Here is a 6,732-nt window from a genome sequence, read left to right as displayed (position 1 = left end):
CTGGATTTGGGAGCAGTGTGGGGCAGTGGTCTTTCAGGCAATCTGGTCCCAGTTGAGTAAGAAGTCTGCAACTCCAGAGACCCGGTGGTTAGTAATTTCTGCTTGCATGGGACAGAAGCTGTTTGACCACACCTCCTGAGCCCCTGACTCCTGTGGCAGTCACAGGCCCTGACAGCCCCCCAGAGGAGAGGGATGTGCCATCACTTAGACAATACCCCAGCTCCCAGCATTCGAGCTGACTTCCACCCCAACAGTCATCTGACCACAGCCAGGTTCGCACCCCCCCTCAACAGTCACCTGAGAATAAACATGTAGCCCAGCCCACCATATAAGGGGCTGTTTGCCCCCCCTTTCTTCTCCTCTTCCCCCTTTCCCTCTTCCTCTCTCTTCTCTTCTTGTCTCCTTTCTTTCTTTTTCCATGTGGCCATGGCCAGCCTCTACTTTCCTATCTTCTCTCTCTTCCTCCTACAATAAAACATCTTTTTTGTTAAGTTTTATTGCATTATGATGAGAAAAGTTGCATGATTTCAATTTATCTGAATTTGTTAACATTTAAAAACATATTTCAAGTAAATATAATTAAAGCACATTCTTGTTGCCCTTTTGTACCCTAACTCCTCCCAGAGAACCCCCTTCAATACCTACAATATCTTTTTTGTCATATTCTTTAAAATTTATAAAATATTATAACAGTAGAAATAAGTATTGTAAAGGTTGTTTGGTATAAAACAACAATCAATTTAACAGTCTTATGTAGATGCTTGTCTATGGTAATACTGAAAATACATATGTTTTTCTTAATATAAATTTTAAATAACTCCAAACATATTAACTGTATATTTCAAAATAATATATCACTACTAGTATTTTCTTAAGTGAACATAAATAAATAAAGTATTTTTCTTTCTTTGTTTGTTTTGTATTTAGTAGAGCTTAGAATCTTGGCTTTTACTGTGGTACAAGCCCAAAATAAGAACAATTTTTAGACATTGGATTTCATTGTAATAAGGCTGTACTTCATTGACCCTCACATCACCAAAGCATTTTACCTCTATCGTAACTAAGCTGAGAGTTGACAGTTCTGCTGAGCCAAGGAATGAACTGTAGGCCCGATTTTTGGATACAGGAACTTCCTGCTATGGTCAAAGCTATTTGACTTGAGTAAATGACTTTATTCTCAGCCCACAGAGAACAGGTTCCATTCATTTAAGAAATGGTGTGTGTATTAAGATGGTCTATCCATAAAGTCATTCACCAACTGTTTCAATGAACACTGGTTCTGCTTGGAGGGTAGCACAGATATTAGGTGAGGGTAAGAATCTGGTTCATTGGCTGTGATAATTTGGAAAAGCATTCATCTCAGAGAAACAGTAACTTATAAAGTCCTCTTCTTCAAACTTGATACAAGAGTTACAAATGTCAAGCAAAGCATTCAGTCTCACTTTGTTGTTCTCTTACAAGCTACCTCCTAATTTAATTGTCTATGTTTCTTTTGGCTGTATAAATACTTTTGTAATATGTAAGCTGTTCTGAAAACCATAGTATAGTGTAAAAACATGAAATAAACAATACTACTAAAAGAGAGGCTGAGATAGGAGAAGCAAGATTTCAAGACTATTATGTTGTGCACAGCAAGACACTGTCACCAACAAACAAGCTGAAAGTGTATATGGATTGTACAATATTGGACCTATTTCTCCAATTACCAAATTAGAGAGACCATTGGATGACAATCAACAAATTTCTAATTCCTCCTATTTTTGGATTTCAATCGATTAGGATATGTTGGTAATATTAATTTTCATGTTAAGATACAACAAAAACAACAGGAAGTAACAATAAAACATCTTACGACCATGCATTGCCTCCTTTTAAGTAGATGCATCATGATGACCCAGCCCCAGAGTTTGCAGCGGTGAGACCAGATCAAGAACTCCCACTCATGTCACCACTGGTGCCTGAAGCACCAGGTGACCACTTCCTTTCCCTGTCCCCTCTGTCCTTTCAGCCCTGGAGCAGACTGAGCCCCCAATTTGTTCTTAGTTCCTAAGTGGTGTCCAGCGTTGCCTGCGACCACCCAGGGCTAGAATCTGTGTCCATGGCCTCCGGGAGGCCCAAAGATTCCTCGAGGACTGGGATACAGACCCCCATCCAGCAGGGCAGGATGTATGCAGATAGACACCCAAGCTGGCCAGAGCACCAAACAGGTCATTCTATCCTATCCCTTTCGCTCCCCCATTGCCTGGCTGCACCCTGGTACCTACCATCCCTTTTGGGTTTCTGGGGTTTCAAGCCCTAGCTCGACCTCACCAGGCTTCCTCTTATGGCCCTCCACTCCACAGACCTTCTTTTTCAGGGACTCATGATATAATCCTTCAGATGCTGAGGAATGACATACATATTGTAGAGGTCACAAACAAATCGTAAGTATCATAGTGTCTCAACTTATGTGAAAATTCTTTGTAACCTATCATGCAACCAATTCCAATTATCTGGGGGCAAAAAACAAATCAGCAAGCACCAGAAGGATGTAAACCCTTGCCTTAGAGCTTATATTGTTTCTCTAACCAAACTTACATGAAAGATGTATTTATGGGTGGTGTTTTTAATACCTCAGAAGGAAGGGATGAAAACACTAGCTCTGTTAAATGTGCTCCTTTAAATATGCACCTGCTAAAATCTGCTCAGGGTACATTCTCAGTTATTTACAAATATTTCTTCATTTCAGGTGACTCGTCAAAGAACAAAGAAAAGCGAGACTCATTTTATGAATGTTAAAAACAAAACAAAACAAACAAGCCAAAAAACCTGAATTTTACAAAGCTTATATTCAGCTACTCATTTAATCAGTATCTTTCTATCAGGGTGTTTATTACTCAACAACAGAGACCATATCTCTTGGGACCCTAGCGCCTAACAGATACTAGGTATTGAATAACAATTAATATAATATTATTAAGAGAAAATGAATTCATACATTCAGCTTAAATAATCACAAAATTTAAAAATAGTCTTTTAGTTATTTTCTATTGCTGTGATAAAACACCATGACCAAGGCAACTTGTAAAAGAAAGCATTTAATTAGCTTACACCTAAGAGCTCACATCTTGAGACACAAGCATTAGGGAGCCAGGGGCGGGGTGGGCTGGCTTGATGTTTTGAAACAACAAAGCTCACCCCTAGTGACGCACTTTCTAATCCTTCCCAAAGAGTTCCACCAGAAGTAAGCATTCTAGTATATGAACCTTATATGAGTTGAAGGCTGCACTCATGGCCTTTCGAAGATGATTCACACCCCAGATACGGAAGTCTGTAACCAACAGCCTGCAAATTGACAAGCCCACGACTTTAACCACAAACGCATTGGAGTTGAATTTCATGCTTGGAAAAGATTATGGGCCGCTGATAGACATCATGATCAATGCAAACCCAGCCTCCCCACTACTGTCCGTGCTTGGGCTGCACGGGCTGCTCTGTGGACACTACAGGATCCTGGCCACTGTGCACACACATTTCGTCTGTCAAGAATGTTCCTGAGAATCTTCTCAAGGGCTTTGTTGGATCAAGCTAGAAAACAATCCTGCCACGAATATCAGCAGGGCTTCACTCTGATTTGGAAGAACGTGCCCAAGACCCAGATGAAGTTCAGTGTACAAACAATGTGGCCATTGAAGGAGGAGGGAACATCGCACGTTTACTGATCTCTCTATTTGGCCAGAAGCATAATGCTATCAGCCTAATCGTCTTCGATAGCTGAGTGATATCGCCATGTTTCAGCTGAAAGAAGGGAGCAGTAAAGAAAAAGCAGCTGGATTCCACTCTATGAACTCCGCTGTGGGGAAAAGCCCATGGCTGGGTTGGGAATGAGCTCACTGTGGCAGTTGTGGTGCTGTGGTCCATGCTCCAGCAGACTAGGGGTAGTAGTGGGGCAGCACCAACCAATGTGCAGCGTGACTTAAGTCCTCTGAGAACCAGACCCCTTTCAACACTATCCTCCAGCTCCTTAAGTGAATTCAAGCAGCCCGTCTTTGCAAGGCTCAATTTAAGAATGGCAAAGCTTCCAGTTTGTTGTCAGAAAGGGACTTGTCTCCGGGCAGTGGTGGCGCACACCTTTAATCCCAGCACTTGGGAGGCAGAGGCAGGCAGATTTCTGAATTCAAGGCCAGCCTCGTCTACAGAGTGAGTTCCAGGACAGCCAGGGCTGCACAGAGAAACCCTGTATCGAAAAAAAAAACCCAAAAAACAAAACAAACAAACAAACAAGAAAGAAAGAGAGAAAGAAAGACAGAGGGAGAGAGAGAGAGAGAGAGAGAGAGAGAGAGAGAGAGAAAGAAAGGGACTTGTCCAATTATCAGGCATCAATAAACACCATATGAAAAAACAAAAAGTATGTGAGCCTAACGGGGCCATTCTCATTCAAACCACCATAAATGACATGTTTTTTAGAAAATGTTGGGGAGGGATCTAGAAGTGGTCTTGAGGTGTCTTTTGTTGTGCACTAATTATTGAGATACCGGCTCCCACAGAAAATACAGCTTGTTGTTTCAGTTAGACTGGCTAACCGTCAACCCCCTAGAATATATTTATCTACCTCTATCCTTCTAACCCAGCACTTGAGATTAATGGGCTATCATGCCTTGTTTTTATGTGGATATCAGGGATCCAAACTCAGATCATTATGCTTGTTAAATATATGTTATGTTAGGTGATCCATCGTCTCATTATCAATATTTGGATTTAAATTAAACCTATAAAATTTCATTTAAATTATTGAGTAATTATTATTAGAAGGCATTATATTAATAATAATTATTATGACTCATTCCATATAGAAAACAGTATTTATACAAGTGCATATAAATGCACACTTGGCATATGTATAACTGTAAAGTTATTAATATATTAACAAAAATATTTTTCCATTAATAAAAGTATCATTGCTTTTCATAAATTGAAAGCATGATATACACACTATCAAAAGTGTCTATAATTAAAACACCAAGAAAACAGATTTGTTTCATTAATCTTTAATTTAATAGTTGTATAAATCTTTTTTGAATTAAAATATAAACTAAATTAAAATACAAGCCAAGACTTCAAAACTCTTGATATAAACAACTGACTTCAAACAACTGAATTTATTTAAACTCTGCTTTAACCATGTTTCTTAATTATGTTCCATTTTGCATTTAAAAATATACTGTTACTTTATTTTGCTTTATTTCTCCCTTTCAAGGGTGCTATTCTCTATTTTCAGTCTTGTATGACTGGTAACATTTTTGATCAATGAAAAGTTTACTGTTTCCCAAAGTAATGGGTTTGTAATAAAGCTGTTCTACTCCAACAATTAAAAACATTTTATTATGCAATAAAATAGGTTTCTTTTTCCAGCAGCAGCTACACAACATTAATTCAGACACTAATTTGCACATGATATATTATTGATAAGAATTGTATGAACATTTATTACGAAAATGTATATACATATACATATATATTAGATTATATGTTACATTTAGATCACATAAATACCAAATCTGAGTCATTTTTTTCAGTTCAGTATAATGAGAATTTTTTTTTTCTTTTTGAAAAAAATAAGCATGCAGAGGTAAGTCTACAAATAAAGAAATTTACTCAAGGTTGACTATTTTGGAAAGCATGTAAATCAAAATGAAATGAGATAGTTTGGAAAGGTGCCAAACCAGAGCCTTTTATTCAAGGCCCAACAGTTTTCTCTTTGATTCAATAGAATTGCAAAATATGAGCAGAAGGACCTGAACTTAGTATCTACTATATCAAAATGTATCTTTGTTTCTTTTTTCCTTTCTTCCTTTCTTTCTTTCTTTCTTTCTTTCTTTCTTTCTTTCTTTCTTTCTTTCTTTGTTTCTCTCCTTCTTTCCTTCTGTTGTTGTTGTTATCATTGCTTTGTTTTTTGAGACAGGGTTTCTCCAAATGGCAACACTGGCTCAATCTGTAGGCCAAGCTGGCATTAAACTCAAAGAGAGCCACATTCCTCTGCGTCCCAGGTGCTGGGATTAAGGGCACGGGTTTTGAAAAAGCTTGACATTGATCCTGTCAATGAGACTGAATCACAAGGATTGGCCCAGTTGTCATTCATTGAGTTCTTCCTTGCTGTATGCATTAATGGATAGGGTTGAAAGTCAATTCTTATGCATTTAGCAGACTGATTTTTTTAAATATGCTTAGGTGAAATCCATAGATCAAAGTTTAAAACTCTGCTCAAAACATATTAAATGTTTGTACTTTGGAGAATGCTTCAACCATGTGTTCCAGGTCCTATTGTGGCAAATTAGTATTGGCTGTTGTGCATATCCATTCATTAACTGCCACACCTGTTATTCTTTCCTCCCATTTTCTGTCTTACTACTTCTCACCTTTTCAGCAAAGACTTGCCAAATGAGTGTCTCGTCATGTAGTAGGGGGTCTCTGACCTTTTTATGTTGGAATATTATGTGATACAGCCAACCTTCAAATGCATTGGTCAGCCAATCCTTGTTATTCCAGGATTATGCAGCCAATTGTCTCCAACCTCAGCATGCTGAGAGTAATAGAAATGTATAGTAAAGTTAAATAGAAGAAATAACATGAGGTGAGAAAGAAGATGCAGATCTCAAGACCTTTTTGCTACTATAACTAATACCTAAGAAAATTATATGAGTTGTACCAGCTTGCAGTCCCACCATCAATGAAGGAGTGTTCCTCTTTCTCCAC

The 6,732-nt window shown here is 38.3% G+C and overlaps 1 pseudogene; it reads left to right on the top strand.

Moving 5' to 3' along the window:
• Positions 1 to 3,252: 3,252 nt before the first annotated feature.
• On the top strand, positions 3,253 to 4,011 carry LOC116100648 (annotated as a pseudogene).
• Positions 4,012 to 6,732: the final 2,721 nt, after the last annotated feature.

The sequence above is a fragment of the Mastomys coucha genome, unplaced genomic scaffold (assembly GCF_008632895.1).
Source record: "Mastomys coucha isolate ucsf_1 unplaced genomic scaffold, UCSF_Mcou_1 pScaffold21, whole genome shotgun sequence".
Taxonomy (NCBI): Eukaryota; Metazoa; Chordata; class Mammalia; order Rodentia; family Muridae; genus Mastomys; species Mastomys coucha.
Note: the sequence above shows the minus strand (reverse complement) of the source record. Positions and strands in the feature narration are given on the sequence as shown.